Source organism: Tupaia chinensis, unplaced genomic scaffold (genome assembly GCF_000334495.1).
Source record: "Tupaia chinensis unplaced genomic scaffold, TupChi_1.0 Scaffold000046_3, whole genome shotgun sequence".
Classification (NCBI taxonomy): Eukaryota; Metazoa; Chordata; class Mammalia; order Scandentia; family Tupaiidae; genus Tupaia; species Tupaia belangeri.
The window spans coordinates 5,728,664-5,746,472 of NW_006159504.1; the positions used below are offsets into that span (position 1 = coordinate 5,728,664).

General features: G+C 42.9%; 1 protein-coding gene across 2 annotated transcripts in view; it reads left to right on the plus strand.

The window, feature by feature from the left end:
• LYPLA1 (lysophospholipase 1) overlaps nt 1-17,809 on the plus strand; it is a 46,478-nt gene that overhangs the window by 564 nt on the left and 28,105 nt on the right. For both annotated transcript variants that reach the window (XM_027773795.1, XM_006140883.3), the window contains one exon: nt 723-754. The gene's annotated coding sequence lies outside the window, so the exon portion shown is untranslated. Of the gene's footprint in view, nt 1-722; nt 755-17,809 lie in introns of those variants that run through there.

The following is a 17,809-nucleotide window of genomic DNA, read 5'->3' on the forward strand; positions in this document are numbered from 1 at the left end:
GGGTCGGTCCGGGTGGTCGCGGCCCGGCCTGTGCGCGGACAGTGCCGGGGTCGGGGCCCCGGCCAGGCCCCGGGCCCAGCCCACCCTGGGGGCCTCTGCATTGCGGAGTGAAGCCGGACCCGGACCCGGACCCGGACCCGGACCCTGGCCCGAGGGGGCGCTCGTAGGGGCTTCCCCGCCGGTTTCTGCCGGTGCATGCATGCGGGGTCCGACTCCGCGAGAAGTCGCTTTGTCGTCCTAGCTGGCTCTCTGTCCTTACCGAAGGAAGTTTGACGATTTAGTGTCTTAGAGGCTCAGAAGTGCCTTTTTTTTTCTTTCTTTCTTTTTTTTTTTTTAAAGAAAACTTGTGTTGGAGACTCAAACTTTTGCCCCTGCAGCTCCTTTCCAGCCTGGAAAAATTGCACAGTGTATGGGAGACTTTCGAGGTTTGACTTTAGAGAGACGAACTGTTTTTCCTAGAACGTGATCCCGCGCGTGCCCGGCGGGACTCCAGCCCACAGAATTACCAGGGGCGGAAGGGCAGGCAGGGATTCGTACCGCTGCTGTTTGGAAGAGTCTGTAGTGATTCCAGACCTTGCGGAAGGAAGGTCGTGGGCTGTATCGGGCCTGGCTTGCAGGAACATTCCGTGTTCCACCTTGGCGGGGGCCCGTGTGTAACCAGGCTGTGTGCGCTTGTTTAGGCATGGCGTGTCCCTTTTTAATTTTGATGTCTTCTTTTCCAGGTGATTTTCCTTCATGGACTGGGCGATACGGGGTAGGTACCTTATCAGTAACAGCAAGGAAACCGGGTCATGTAACTCAGCTTACGGGGTTGAAGGTTTCATGGTTAGGAACGCTGAAACTGCTAGGAAGAAAGGACGGCTGGCCGAGGGTCTTTGGGTCCAGTGATAGGATACAATCTTCTCGTTCTTGAACCCCCGCCCCCAGGACTTCCCCTTATCATCTTGACTTTATCATTTTTCAACTCCTGTTCCGGAACATATTAAAATGGCAAACTGTTCATTAGCTGCTCTGGGTATTGGATACCAGAGCTGAGTGGAATGTTTCAGAGACAGCGTGCAATTGAGAGCTTTCAGGAGAGTTAGGGTTTCAACTCCGGCTGAAAAGAACTAGAGGGTTTTGATCAGAGAAAAGGAGCAACCTGCCACATGGGGTGTTCCCAATGAGGGATTATGGTAGATGTTGCCTTAGAAGAGGAAATCGCTTGTAGGGGTTGGGGGACAACTCAAAGATATATCTGTAAGCTTGTCGAACAAATTTTGTTGCACTAACTTTAGGTTGCATGCCTTATCTTTAACTCAGGATTTTTCCGTATTGCAGGGTGTTCGTATTTAATTTAAATCAGTTAGTATCTGTTTGAGGCTTAGGAAGAATATGAATGTTAAAAAGTCACAGAAATGCAACATTGAAGGTAATTTTTTTTTTTAAGAAGTATTTTATTTTACTTCGTTTTTTTGAAAGTTGACCAGGGAGAGAGAAGGAAAGTGAGAAAGCAAGTTTTCAGGTCCGGGACTCGAACCACGGTCAGCAATGTAGGAATCCAGCTGCCCCATCCACCATGGTACCTGCCAGCCCCAAAGATAAACATTTTTGAAATTACAAAATAACTGGTAAATTGGGGGCCAGCAATTGGCATAATGGCTATGTTACTGGACTCCCATGTAGTTGGCTGCGGTTTGAGTCCTGGACCCGGTAGCTTAAACTCACACTGGGGGCATGTGCGTGTGTGCCCAAAATCCCAAGAGGAGGATGGAGGAGAAGGGATTGCGGTGTGACCATCCCCCCTGGGGGATGATTTCTCGCTTTTGTCTCTCTGTCTTTCTGGCAAGCGCACGCACCCTATAGCAAAAACCTCTCAAAAAACCAAAAAATTAGTAAATCTTTTTTTTAAAGTGAAGCATTGGGCTAAATTCGTTTTTATTTTTTAAAATATTGCTGGCGGGTACTTACACTTGCCAGAGAAAGAGAGAGAGGAAAAGTGAGAAATCAGCCTCCATGGGGGATGGTCATTCTGTAACTCCTGTTCCATTTCTTCTTCCTTTTCGGGCTTTGGACACGTGCCAGGCATGTTTTTGAAGCCAGGTCCAGGACTCAAATAGCACAGATGACCGTGTGGGTTCCAGCTGCCTTAACCACCACACCACTGTCTGACCCCCCCCTCGTTTTTTTTCAGTTGTCAGAGAGCTCATGGGCTCATGAGAGGGCGAGAAAGCACCCCTTCCCCTGTGGGGTTTGGTCATGTTGTAATCTCTTCTCCATTTCTCCTCTTTTGGGGGATTTGGGGCACACATACATGTGCACCCCACATGTATTTCAGCTGCTGGACTGGAATTTGAACTGTGCAGTTGGCCATGTATTCAATAGGATGTGGCTTTCTTGATGAATAGGCCATTGGCCGGCATATATTAGTTCTTTTTTTTTTTAAATAATTATTTTTATTTATGATTATTTTTTAGATTTGCTGTAGAGCATGTGTGCTCAGAGAGAGAGGGAAAGCCGGCATGTCCTGGCTAAAACCATGGTCAGTCATGTGGGGGTCTAGGCCCCTAGCCACCATGCCACCTGTTGGCTCCCCTACATTACTTCTTAAAAGTAATTGTTTACATTCTCTCATGCCTGCTAAGTCAAGGTGCTGGACACATACCTTGTATGGTGTAGTAGAAAAGGTTTCAGGACTCTTTCTGGTAGTCAGGTTGTCTTATGAAAAGGACAGATTTATTTTACCAATATTAGGTCCTTAGGACAATCATGATATATTTTTCTATGTTTTCTATGCAAAAATGTGTCATTACTTTCCTAATGAACCAATAGAACAACAGACATTTTTGTTTTTTCTGTAAAAGATTTTTTGCTGTAGGTGCTTGCACTCACTGGAGACAGGGAGACAGAAAGCAAGAAATACCCCCCAGGGAATATAGCCACACCACAATCCCTTTTCCTCCATTCTCTTCTCAAGATTTTGGGCACACACACACACACACACACACACACACACACCTGGCATGAGTTTTAAACTCTGGGACTCAAATTATGTTCCACTACGTGGGAGTCCAGTGATGTAACCATTACGCCATCTGCTAGTCCCAGAATCTGTTTTATTACCAAACCTTCCTTGAGCCTTGGAGCCAGGGAGAAGCTTTCTGCCTTGTAACTTTGCTAATAAGAAGAGCTTCTAGGGCCCAGCAAATGTCATAGTGATTATATTGCTGGACTCTCACCTGGCCGATGGCAGTTTGAGTCCTGGACCTGGCGGCTTAAAAATCACATGGGGTATGTGTGTGCCCCAGATCCCGGGAGGAAAATGGAAGAGAAGGGATTGTGATGTAGCCATTCCCCTGGGGGTCATTTCTCACTTTCCCTCTCACTGTCTCTGTTTTTCTCTGGTGAGCACCAAGAAGAAGAGCTTCTAGGCCCCAAAGATCAGTCCAAGCCAAAAAGAAAAAAAAAAAGCTTCAATGTATTCATTTTCTCTGTGGACTCCATATGTAGCTAGGTTCCACAGACTGAAGTTAAGAGAAAAATGAGGGACCAGCAGTTAGCGTAATGGCTATGTCGCTGGACTCTTATGTAGTCAACCACAGTTTGCGTCTCGGACCTGGTGGCTTAAAATCCCTCCTGGCGTGTGTGCGTGCGTGCCCAAGATCCCGAGAGGAGAATGGAGGAGAAGGGATTGCAGTGTGGCCATCCCCACTGGGGGGGTGATTTCTTGCTTTCTATCTTTCTGTCTCTGTCTTTCTGGTGAGTGCATGTGCCCTGTAGCAAAAACCTCTTCAAAAAAAAAAGAGGAAAATTATAAATAAAATCCCGTTAAAAATGCTAGGAGCATCCATGACGTCTTGACTAAGAGTTAAGTTTGTAATACAAAAAAAAATCACAGGTCTCCAATCCTGAAAATACGTAGTGAGAAAGCACATAGAAAGAGCTGGTTCTAGATTAGTTCCTTGAGTAAATGATGAAACTCAGACCAACCGATCCAACAGGTGGCAATTTCATATTTAAAGTACTAGGAGTGGAGGGCTGGCAGGTGGTATGGTAGTTAAGGTGCTGGATTCCCACATGGCTGACTGCAGTTTGAATCTCAAACCTGGCGGCCTGCTTGCTCCCTCTCTCTCTCTCTCTCTGGTCAAATTAAATAAATAAATAAAATGAAGTAAATAATGCTTTAGATAATTATAATAATAAAATCTTTTGGATGCCCACTGTGCTCCTTAGGCTGGGACCACCTGGGAGGCCCGAAGGCCAGATGTGGTGGTGTGTACCTGTGACCCCCGTGCGTTGGGAGGCTGAGCACTTCAGGCCGGCCTGCCGCACAGCAGGACCTCGCCAAACTAAACAAAACAAACCCAAGAACTTGGACATTGGAGAGTGCCTCTAACCACCAGTGCTCTTACTCATAATGTAAATGAGCTAATGTGCGAGACTAATATTTGAAGAAATATTTTTCAGACTGTACTTTAGTGCATGAGATCAAGTTTTCCTTCCAAAATAAAAATAGCTTTTGTTGTGATTTTGGAAATGTTCCATTTGTAAAAAGAATTTCAAATGCAAGTATGTTCGAGAATGAAAATCACATAGCCCAGACGTAACCTATTTTTTTTTTCATAGCACTTGAAAAAAAAAAAAAAAAACATTTTGGGGCCAGCCAGTGATGCAGTTGAGGCAGTTGGATCCCAGACAACCCACTGGGTGGTTCGAATCCCAACCCAGTAGCTTGAGAGATATGCCAAGCTTATGTATATGCATGTCCAAAATCCCAAAAGGAAGGAGAAATGGAGGAGCAGGGATTGTGGCGTGAGCATCCCCGTATCCCCCGTGGCTGGGTGCTTTCTCACTTACTTTTTCTCTCTCTTTGTCTGGCAGGTGCACATATCCTCTGGCAAATTAAACACAAAACAACCACAGCAAAACCCAGCATTTTATGTTGAAGTATTTTCGAATGTATAGAGTAGTTGCAAGAGTAATACAGATTGCTCTTTAACCAGGTTTACTAATCTGTTCATTGAAGTAGGTCGTTTGCTAAACCCTTTGAGGGTAAGTTGCAGATAGCATGATTCTTTACTTCCCAACAGTTCAGCTTATGTTTCTAAGAATGAGGACAGCCTCCTACAGCCACGGCACTGGTACTCTAGCATGTCCATCCATCTGGGTTTGTCTGCTGTCTCTAGTGCTTCTGCCTTTCGGCCAGACCACTGCAGAATCGCTGGTGTGCTCGTCTGATGCACTGAAGCACACGCGCACTGTGCCGGCTTTGGTTCCGCTCCTGGGATGCTATGTTTTATCACTTAGTAAAGATGGTGTCTGCCAGGTGTCTTCACAGTAGAATGAATAAGTATTAAATGTGAAGTATTTAGAACACTACTTATATGTTTAGTGTTTAAAGCTTAAAGAAATATTTTGTGGGGAAATACTCCTTGATAATATGAAAATATTCTGTTTCTCATGAAAATATTGTGTCTCTTTGTATTTTACCCATGGATTTAGCATTCAGTAATGATTCTTGCTTGAATGTATTCTTATATCTTGTGATATTCAAATATTAAAAGATAAAATATGGGACCAGTAGGGCGTGTGGTGGTTAAGGTGATAGATCCCACATGGCCGACTCTGCTGTTTTGAGTCTGGACCCAGAGGCTTGAAAACGGCCAAAAGGAGAATGGAGGAGAAGAGATTTCTCACTTTTCCCCTCTTGGGTGAGCACATGCACCATGTGGCAAAATCTTAAAAAGGGGCGGGGGGAACACAATCTTTTTTTTTTTTTTTGAGAGGTTTTTCACTATAGGGCGCGTGCGCTCGCCAGACAGACAGAGAGAGACAGAGAGACCGAAAGCGAGAAATCACCCCCCGAGAGGGGATGGCCACGCCGCAATCCCTTCTCCTCCATTCTCCTCTTGGGATCTTGGGCACGCACGCACACGCGCCCGGCGTGGGTTTTAAGCCACCGGGTCCGGGACGCGAACCGCGGTCAACTACGTGGGAGTCCAGCGACATAGCCATTACGCTAACTGCTGGTTCCCGAGAACACAATCTTTTAAAAACGCCTTCTAAATTCTTTCTTGAGCAGTGTACTGTTGGGTAGAGCTTTCCCTCCTCCCCGACTCATTTCAGAACGAGTGCTTACATTCATTTCAGAATTCTAGGTCAGCATGGATACTTGGATTGCTGTTGTACTCAGTGTTACAGTCTGTTGTTAAACTTGTCGTTGACTTTAGTATTCAAATTGTCCATTACGTAGCCTGTGGGAATCCCTCAGGCTGGCTCTCACGTCTTTTGGGTGTATTTCCATCATTACTTGGGTACTTCCTTACTTTCTGATGCATTAAAACCTTTGCCAGGGTCATCTTATGTGTCAGTCATATTTTTCAAGAGCTTAGATTCCTTTTAGTAGCAAATTGTTTTAGGAACCAAGATTAGGTGCTCTCTATAACCATTGCTTTAGTTGTTTCCTCTACACCCTTACAATAGATGGAACTAAGAAAACACGGATGTATGTATGCATGCCCACACACATTCATATGTACACACATCTGTATCAGTTTTGATATTTGTAAGTAATTTTTTTTTGGAGAGGTTTTTGCTGTAGGGTGTGTGCACTTGTGAGAAAGACAGAGACAGAGAGACAGAAAGCAAGAAATCACCCCCCCCCTCGGAGGTGATGGCCACACCGCAATCCCTCCCTCCTACCTGCATGTGACACCTGATGGTTCAGTTCCAGTGCAGGAGAGTCGGGAAGAAAGGAAGGCTGGTGGGAAGCTTACTCCTCTTCACACACCTTCTCCCTCCCCACCCCACTCAGTATGTTCCAGAAATTACTGGGCTGTACTGCCAATCTCTGCAAGACTTCCTCAGCAGGGGAGATAGTAAAGGAACAGGAAAGAAGGCTTCAAGGATAAGTAGTGGTTGACCGGATCAGCTACTACTGAAAGGTCAGACCGGGTGAGGACTAGAAATAATACTAGATTGGCAAATGGATGTTTTGTGACCTTAACAAATGTGCAAATATTTTCATGATCACAGAATAGAATTATAAGATGTGATTTGGGAATCATTTAATTACAAGGAATAGAAAACCCTCTAGCCAACTTAAGCAAAGTGTGGAATTTGTAGGCAGATACAGGGATAGCTCACTCACATAGAAAGTCCATAGAGGCTGGCCTCATGGCATACTGGTTCATGGATCTGGATCCCACATGGCTGACTGTGGTTCTAATTCCGGAGCTGGCAGCTTAAAAAACACCAGGCATGGGACCAGCAGATGGCATAATGGTTATATCACTGGACTCCCATGTATATAGTCAAGTGGGAGTTACTCGAACTCCCACAGTTAGAGTCCTGGACTCAGCAGCTTAAAACTTAATGCCGGTGTGTGTGCGTATGTGCCCAAAATCCCAGGAGGTGAATGGAGAAGGGATTACAGCATGGCCATCTCCTTGGGGAGTGGTTTCTCACTTTCTATCTCGGTCTCTGTCTCTCTGGCTAGTATACACACCCTATAGCAAAAATCTCTCTCTCAAAAAAAAAGAAAAAAAAACACAGGGCACATCTACGAGCATGCCCAAAATCCTGTCGGGATGGAGCAGTGGAGGAGAAGCCATTGTGGTGTGACCACACCCCTTCAGGGAGTACTTTTTATCTCTCTGTTTCTCTGGCAAGTACACATCCTCTGGCAAACTGGAAAAAAAGAGTCCAGGGGCCAGCAGTGGTGTGGAGGTTAAGTGCTGGGTTCATGGCCAGCTCCACTGGTTTCTGAAGGGATTGTGGCATGGCCATCCTGCAGGGAGTGATCTCTCTCTCTCTCTCTCAGGCACACACACCCTATAGCAAAACCTTAAAAAAGTTCATAAGTGTAAAGTTTTTTGTAAATTTTTATTGGAAGGCTCCTGCAGGTGTCTGGTATTATGGTACTTGAAAAATCCTGCCAGGCACATGTACGTGTGTGTCCCAAATCCCAGGAGGAGAAGGGATTGTGGCATGGCCAACCCCATTCCTCAGGTGAGATTTCTCACTTTCCCTCTCTCTCTCTCTCTGGTGGCAAAACCTTAAAAATTTTTTTGTTTATAATATAATTCATGTATCTTAAAATTCACCTGAGTGTAAGAATCTTTTGGTTTGGTTCTGTTTAACTTCACGTTGTACCGCCAGGTGTGGAGCTGTGGAGGGCTTGCAGTGGCACTGAGTGTCTGTTGACAGGTCGACAGAAGGCACCTCATTCAGGTGTATTGGTTTCTCTGGGCTGCCGTAACAAGTAACCACAGACTAGCCGGCTTAAAACCATGAATGTGGTTTGTTTGTTCACGAACAGGCCAGAAGTTCAAAATGGAGAGGTCAGTGTATTCGCCTGAAGGCTAGTAGGGTATGCATCCCTGCCTCCCGGAGCTTCTGATAGTTCCTGGTGTTCCTTGGCAGGAGGCCTCCAGAGACCCGGAGTCAGCCCGTCTGCACATGACCTCTGCTGCACAGCAGTGTCCTTTCCTCCTGTGAGGATGCCAGTTGCCGGATTTAGGGCTCACTCTAATCCGTATGATCTCATCTTGGAAGGCAGCTATTGTAACACCAGTGCCACTTGTAGGGTCTCTTCTTGATTCTTAACTAATTAAATCAGCAAAGAACGTGTTTTTCTTTGTTTGTTTGTTTGTTTTAGGTTTTTGCTATAAGGCACATTTGCCAGAGACAGACAGACCGAGGGAAATTGAGAAATGCCCCTCTCCTTGACAGGGTGGAGGATGGCCATGCTGCAGGCCCTTCTCTATTCGTATCCTGGGATTTGGGGCATGTATTTGCATGCATCTGGCATGATTTTCAAGCCACCAAGTCTGAGATTTGGACTGTGGTCGGCCATGTGGGAGTCCAGTACTTTAACCACCATGCAACTTGCCCCAAAAAACCTATATATATATTTTTTTTATTTTTCAATTTTTAATTAATTAATTTACATTTTTTCACTGAACATCATCACAGCATACAAAATGTGATTTCCCATCCAGAATATACTGCATAGTGGCTTAATCATCATACATGTTACCATCAATAATTTTCCATTTCTAGTTTTATATATATTTTTCCCCCCCATTTCTCACCCTCTGCCATTTCCTACCCTCCTCCCACACTATCTCAGGTGTCTGTGGTTGCTTTCCATTCCTTTTTCCCCCCACATTTTATTGATTCACAAAATTTCTTAAATAATCTAACTACTTTGTTTTTCCTTTTTTGGAGAGGTTTTTGCTATAGGGCATGTGCACTCGCCAGAGAGACAGAAAGCGCCACAACTGATGGCCACGCCACAATCCCTTCTCCTTCATTGTACTCTTGGGATCTTCGGCACGTACACACACGTGCCTGGCTTGAGTTGAAGCCACTGGGTTCGGGACTCAAACAGTAGTCGACTACATGGGAGTCCGGCAATGTAGCCGTTACACCAACTGCTGGTCACAAATAATCTAACTACTTTCAATAGCAAGTTCAGCTGGTATATACATATCTGTGAGTACGCGTCTGACTGTAGGCATGAAACTCTGAGTAGAATGAGTATACTATAAGGTAGCACTTAGCTGCTGCTATATAGCTTATTATGGTCATTAAACAGGTATTTTTTAATATATTTTTTTTTATCTGAAAAGCAGTTTTAGCTTTAATAAATCAAAGAAATGCTAAGGAACTTTGCTTAAAACTTAAAGCCAGGAAACAGTTTAGGATTCTGTTCAAATAGTAGGTACATGAATCTATCAGCAGCTCAAGACAGAGCAAAAATCCTTAAAATTGGAAAACAAAACCTAGAAGAAAATCAACAATGTTTTAGTCAAAAGTCATAAAATTCTATTTCACCAGTTCAGTCTCATGTACTTTATCTTCTGTTGTGGCTCGATCTTCCCAGTTAAATTCTGGGATATAATATTCAGCTCCAGACTTGTCCTTATGATTAAGTTGGCCATTTTCTTAGTTTTTGAACTATTATTTCTGCGTGTCTGTATTTAATTTTCCTGGAATAGCACTTCCTGTAGAACTTCTTGGAGTTGGTAAATTCTTTCAGGTTTTGATTATCTGAGAATGTTCTTGTCTTTTCTTTCCATATGAAGGATAATCTTGCCAGGTACAATTTTCATGGTTGAAATTGCTTTTCCCTTAACATTTTGAATATATTTTTCCATTCTGTCCTCGTTTGCATTGTTTCTTGTGAGATCGGCTGTTAGCCTGATGGGATATCCTTTGTAGGTAACTTGCCTTCTTTCTCCTGCCAATCTTAGTATCTTGTCTTTGTCTGTGGTTTTGGTCAATCTGGCTATAAGGTGTCTTGGAGAAGATCTTCTTGGGTTGATTCTATGTGGGGTCCTTTGTATTTCTTGGGACTGGATCTTTGAATGCCTCTCTAGGTTTGGAAAATTTTCTTGCAGGATTTTATGGAATTGATTTTCAATGCCCTTATGAGTCTCTTCACCTTCTGGGATACCAATTGTCTAGATATTTGGACATTTGATGGTATCTAGTATTTCTTGTATGTTATTCTCAGTTTGGGGAGCAATTTTCTCAGTCTTTGTGGTAGATTTTTCTAGGCCAGCAATTCTATCTTCAATATCTGAGTTTCGATTTTCTGTATGATCTAGTCTGTTTTTAATACTTTCAAGGGATGTTTTGACTTCCTGTATTATAACCTTCATCTCTAACAGGTCCATTTATTCTTTTTTAAAGTGTGTAATTTCTCTTTTAGATAATGCAAGAATTTCCTCACCTCCTGGAACTCGTCAGCTCCTTTCTCTTACATCTTCTGATGTTCATTGTCTCTCTTCTTGTCCATCTCTGTTAGCTTTGTCACTGAATATTCTAAATTCTTTATCATACATTTCAATAAGTTTCATTGTACTGTCTGAGGATGAAGAGGAGTTATTCTTTTCCCATGGAGGAGAGGTATTTTCTTGCTTTCCCATATTTCTTATGACCCTGTGGTGATTTTTAGTCATCTGATGGATGGTGCGTTTCTCCTAATTCTTGAAGTTCAATCTGAGCGTTCAGAGGTGCACAGGAGGAGGTGATCTGCAATCTTGCTATCATTCTGTTTTCACTCTTTGTATATCAGATTCAGTGGGAATAGAGGAATATTCTGACCCTGATCGTATTCAGATGTTTGGATCCTGTTCACTTGGACCTGTCTATACACTTTGTGTGTAAAGGCCACTAGAAATGAATCTGGAGGGAAAAGTCAGAGCAGAAAATCTTCAATTTTAGTCAAGGAAAGCAATTTCACAGCTCAAGTTTGGTATCCATCTCTGAAAAACCTGTATTTTAAAGGAATTATTTAATTTTATTTAGTAGTATTGTTATTTTTTATTTATTTATTTTATCTGCTGTAGGTCATGTGTGCTCACCAAGGTAAGTCAGAGAGAGGGGGAAAGTGAGACAACAAGAGACCAGGTCCAGGACTAGAACCATGGTTGGCCTTATGGGAGTCCAGCGCCTTAACCATCATGTCAGCTGCCAGCCCCAAAAAAACTTATTTCTTAATGTCATGTTTTGAAGTTTCAAGTGGACATAAATTTTGGGAAACACTCTTCGACCAACTGCTCCAGTTATACTCACTGCCTTTCTGTCTTCCTGGTTTCTCACTTCCACATCTTAATGCATGTTGCAGGATTTTCTTTGCTAACGCACTTTCTGCTCACCCAAAGGTGAATGGTCTGAACTTTGACTTTGTGGTCGCCTTAGTTATGGTAGTCAGTCAAGAATCGGACCCATCTGAGGTCATTTTCTAGCCAGTTAATTAGAAAGGACTTAGGACTGAGAACATTCTGCAAGAATGATGTGCTCCAGGCACGGGGTGAGAGGGTGGTGTTTGTTGTACAGACCTGCTGTCCAGGTCTGTGAGCTTTGGTTCTACACCCATGTTCCCCGAGAGGTGAGCGTGAAGGAAGTAGTGTTCTCGTTGCTCTGCAGTCCTTTCTAAAAGCCCATGATTGAGAGCCAGCAGGTGGTATGGTGGTGAAAAGAGCACGACTGAGAAGTAGGTTGGATTAATTTTGTGATATTTCTTGGAGTATGTGCTAAAAATTCACATTTGGACTCAAACCTTTTATGTGCAAGTCTATGTTTATCTGACAATAGAATGAAACTTACTGTGATTAATTGAGGTTTCTGAATATTAGATTTTGCTTAATTAAAGCTTTGTGTAAATTCTTAAATCTTCGTTTATTATTGACATTGAAAACAGTCAAAGCCAGCAGGTAGTGTGGAGGGTAAGGATCCCACATGGTCTACTATGCAGTTTGAGTTTCAGACCTAGTGGCTTGAAAATCAAGCTGTGTGTGTGCGTGCGTCCCCAAATCCAGAGAGGAGGATGGAGGAAAAAGGATTGTAATGTGGCCATTTCCTCGGGAGGGAGGGAGATTTCTCACTTTCTGTCTCTCTCTTTCTTTCTGTCTCTGGCAAACACATATGTCCCGTAGAAAAATATTGCTAATATAATTTTTTTAATAATTGTTTTTATTTAATTTCATTTATTCATTCATTTTATTTTTTAGTTTGACCAGAGAGAGACACATTGGGGTTGGGAGAGTGAGAAAGCAAGCCGCCAGGTCCAGGACTTGAACCGTAGTCAACCATGTGGGAGTGTCCAGCGCCTTAACCACCACACCGCTTGCTGGTTCCCCGAAAATATAATTTTTTTAAAAGGTAAAAAATTATCGGGGCTGGTAGGTGGCATGGTGGTTAAGTGCACTGGACTCCCACATGGCCAATTATGGTTCGAGTCCTAGACCTGGTGACTTGATTTCTCACTTTCCCTCTCTTTCTCTTTCTTTGTCCCACTCTGGTCAAATTAAAATAAATAAGTAAGTAAGTAAATAAATGAAACATGTACTTTGAAAAACAAATAAATAAAAAAATTTTTAAATGATCAGAAAGACCGTACAGGTTAGCCATAGTTTTGTATGAATACAGTTGGCACTAAAGATCTCTGTAACTGTGGTCACCTTAGAAATGATCTAATAACCACCTCAGGTTATGGATAGGAAAACTGAGGGACAGAAAAGGCATCGATTCTCACATATCCACAGAAGGCGCCTCACTCACCAGGTGTATTGGTTTCCCAGGGCTGCGTAGCAAGTAACCACAGAGTAGCCAGCTTAAAACAACGGAAATAGTCACATGCATCAAAGCCACCTGAAAGGCCGATTGCCGGGCCCCTCTCGCCAGAGTTTCGGATTCAGTGGGTGTGGATTGGGCCCAGGAATTTGAACTTCTGACAAGTTCCTAGAAGGTACTGACGCTGCGGGTCTAGGGGTCACACTTGAGAACCGCTAGACGAAGTGAACTACCTGAGGCCACACTAACAGTGGCAGAGTTGGGGCAAGATTCCTTTTTTCCTTCTCATGTTAAGGGTTCTTGGTATCTCGTGTAGGACAAACTATGACCCATAGTTCAATTCTGGCCTGCCACTTTGTTATTATTTATTGAGATTTAATCCATATACCATAAAATTCACCCTTTTAGAAAGTATAATTTAGTGGCTTTTAGTATATTCACAGAGTTGTCTAACCATCACCACCATCTTTTTTTTTTTTTTTCCCAAGATTTTTACTATAGGGTGAATGTGCTCACTGGAGAGACAGAGATAGAGAGAGGGAAAGTGAGAAATCGGCCCTGGGGGATGCGGTGCCACAGTCTCTTCTCCATTCCCCCTCAGGGTTTTGGGCATGCATGCACACAGGCCCGGTGTGTTTTTCAAGCTGCCGGGTCTAGGACTCGAAGTGAGGAGTCAGCATGTTGAAATCTCCTCGTGTCAGTTTTTAAGCCAGTACCACCCATTCTGTGTGTACTTTGTTGCAGCACTGAAATGGAAATGAAGTGAGTTCTCTCACTTTTTCATAATTATTTTGACTCTTCTGGGGTCCTTGCATTTCCCGTGAGTGTTAATGTGCCAATTTCTGCCAGAAAGCTGGATGGAATTTTTGACAGGAGTTGCACCAAATTTGTAGCTTAATCTGGAGATTATTTAATATTGTTGTCTTCCAACCCTTGAAAACAAGGTACCTTTTTCTTTACTTAGGGCTTTAATTTCTTTCAGTAATGTTTTGTGGTTTTGGTTTACAATCCTTGTGCTTATTTTGATGAATTTTTTCTTCTAAGTATTTTGTTCTGTTCTTTTTTTTGGAGAGATTTTTGCTATAGGGCGCGTGCGCTCGCCAGACAGAGAGAGACATAGAGACAGAAAGCGAGAAATCACCCCCCGGGGGGGGGATGGTCACACTGCAATCCCTTCTCCTTCGTTCTCCCCTCGGGATCTTGGGCACGCACGCACATGCGCCCGACGTGAGTTTTAAGCCACCGGGTCCGGGACGTGAACCGCGGTCAACTACGTGGGAGTCCAGCGACATAGCCATTATGCCAATTGCTGGTTCCTAAGTATTTTGTTCTTTAGGGAGCTATTATAAATGGAATTTTTATTAAGAATTATTTTATTTATTTATTTTAATTTGATCAGAGAGTGACAGAGCGAGTGAGAGAGAGAGAGAAAGTGAGAAAGCAAGCCACCAGGTCGAACCACCGTCAGCCACGTGGGAGTCCAGTGCCCTTAACCACTGCACCACCTGCCAGCCCTGTAAATGGAATTATTTTCTTAAATCCATTTTTATTGTTCATTGACAGTGTATAGAAATACCCTTTATCTTTGTAGATTGGTCTTGTATCCTGTAAGTGTGGTGATCTCACTTATTAGCTCTTACAATTTGTGTGTGGGGGTGGTATTTCGTAAGATTTTCTGTATGTAAGATTATGAGTTATGCAGATCACAGAATCATAAGAGAGAGTTCTTAACTGCTTCCTTTCCAATCTTTCCTAGTCTCCTGGCGAGAATGTCTAGTAAAGCAGTGTATTACTTGTTTGGTTTTACTTTCTTTTTTTCCCCAAAATTGCTAGAGGGCATGCATCTGTGCTTACAAGAGAGAGAGCCCCCCAAATGGTGCATGGTCACGCCACAATCCCCTTTCCTCCATTTCTCCATCCTGTCAGGATTTTGGACAAGCATATGCCCAGAGTTTTTTTCAAGTCGCTAAGGCCAGGCTTTGAACCATGGTCAGCTGTGTGGGATTCAGTTCCCTGTACACAGTGTTTACCCATGTGCTTCTGGGTCAGCTCTCGTTTAGTTTTCTTATATTCAATGACTTGTATTCTAGGGATAAATCTCACTTGATTAAGGGTGTATAATCTTAATTACACGTTGCTGGATTTGGTTTGCAAGTATTTTATTTGAGTTTTCGTGTCTGTGTTCCTGTAGGATATTGTTCTGTCATTTGCTTTCTCTCTAATATCTTTGGTTTTGGTATCAGGATAATAGTGGCTTTATAGAATGAGTTAGAAAGTATTCCTTTACTCTTTCTTTCTTCTTCCCCCCTTTTTTAAAAAATTGAATGAGATCGTGAAGATTTGGTATTAATTCTTATTTAAGCATTCGTAGACTTTACCAGGAAGTCACTGAGTCCTGGGCTTTTCTCTGTGGGAAGTTTTTGATTACTGATTCAGTCTCTCTTTCTCTCTCTCTTTTTTTTTTTTAAGAATTATTTTATTTAACTTAATTTTATTTACTTGTTTATTTATTTTTAATTTGACCAGAGAGGGACAGAGTGAGAGAAAGTGAGAAGACAAGCCACCATATCTGGGAATGCGGTTGGCCATGTGAGTGTCCAGTGCCCCTAACCACCACACCACCTGCCAGCCCCCTGGCCCCCTGATTCAATCTCTTTACTTACTTTAGATCCATTCCTTTTTTTTTTTTTTTTTTTTTTGGTTTCTTTATTATAAGGTGCTTTTGCTCACCAGAGAGAGAGAGAGAGAGAGAGAGAGAGAGGGGGGAAAAGTGAGAAGTCACCCCCAGGGGTAGCCACACCAGAGACCCTTCTCCTTTATTCTTGTCGCAGGATTTTGGGCTCACATGCACACGCACCTGGTATATTTTTCCAGCCACTAGGTCCTGCGGATCCTGCATATGAACTGCTTGATTGGCCATGTGGGATCCAGCGCCTTAACCGCCATGCCACCAGTAGGCCCAGAAGACATTGTCTTGGGCTGTTGTCCTAAGACAGTACGTCATGGGACCTAACTGATTTATGTGGCTAAATATAAACGAGTAGTTAGAAGAAACACCAAATCCTAGGAAGAGGCACAAAATGGAAGTCAGTAATTAGTATTAATAATTTGGGATTGTAATTTTGGTTCAAATTAAGCATAGAATCATGAATAGTCAATAGTCAGGAATATTGCTGCATTATCTATGTATTTCAAATAATTGAAACTCTTCAACCACCTCTCCCCAACAGAATCAAGAATTAGCCAGCCGACAGGCCGTTGAATTGCATTGTCTATACTAACGCGATTTGCTTTACCACGGCAGATTCGAACATTTTTATTCTCAACCAAGTGTGTGGGCGTATACACATATGAGCTACAACCAGTCGTAAGACAAAAAGCCAATGATAAAGAATCCTTTGGTATGGAGAAAATGGCCGTGGCTTTGTTATATTATGAAGAATTCTAAAATTGACATTAAATTTAAAATTGTATTCTGTTTCTCTAATCACCATTAATTTAAGACTACTTCTCAATAAGCCACATAAAAGTAGCCTTGCCATAATTATAAAACATAAGGGGATGAGGCTGTCCTCCCCCATCGATAGCCATGTCAAATCGAGCTCTCATTATATGTAGTGGCGTTTTCATGAACATAATTAAGCCTGTTTTCCATTTTGGACTCTAATAGATAGATGGAAGATTGTTTTATACATATGATTTTCAGTGACTGTGCATTCCCAAAGCTGTAATTAGCTAAAATAATTCCATGATGCTTAGGGCTTATATAGTTATCCCTGAGGTCATTAGCACAAACCCTGAAATAGAAAATGCAGTAATGATAAACTTTGAAATTGAAAAAGACATTGAAACAGCATGCATTGAAGCATCATTGGCAGCAACTATGAAGAGATCATTTTATAAAGTAGTCACACTGTTATCTCTGTAAGGGTAGTAGGTAAATTTTATTTTTTTTTGAGAGATTTTTTTTCTATAGGGCACGTGTGCTCACCAGAGAGACAGAGAACCCCAGAGAGGCAGAAGGTGAAAAATCATCCCTCCCCCTGAGGGTAAATGACCACACCACTGCCCCTTCTCCTCCCTTCTCTTCTTGAGATCTTGGGCACAAATTCACACATGCCCAGCATGAGTTTCAACCCACCAGGTCTGGGACTTGAACCGTGGTCGGCCATGTGGGAATCTAGTGCCTTGACCACGATGCCATCCCTGGTTTAAATGCTGCTTGGATCACTTCGTTGCAAAGGTTTCCCAGGTCGGGGCTCTGTGCCTTGATCACTTGGTCTGTGGTCTCGCCCGCAGTCTGGGGGTGGCGGCCCCTGGCTGTGGTCGGCATCGTTAGGGTGCTCACCGTCTGCGTTTCAGTGTAAGCATGCTCTAACAAAGCTGACAACAACCATGTCGAGGAGTGTTGTTCCTGACCTACTAAAAGCATTAGGCAGAAAACTCCATAGTCTTGATCGCACTAGAAAATAAATACGTAGAATAATGTATCACAGTAGAGGGAATAACCTAATAAATTGAAGTGTGAAACATTAAAACCACAAAAAACGCCCTAAATGGAGTTTAGTGTAGACCTGAATCATACTTGAGTCAATTAACCCGGCACAAACCTTTACATTTTTTTCAAGAATTATTTATTTAATTTTATTTATCACTATTATTCAATTTGACCAGAGACCAACAGAGTGGGGGGCGGGGGGTGAGGGAAAACCAGCTGCTAGGTCTGGGACTTGAACCACGGGTG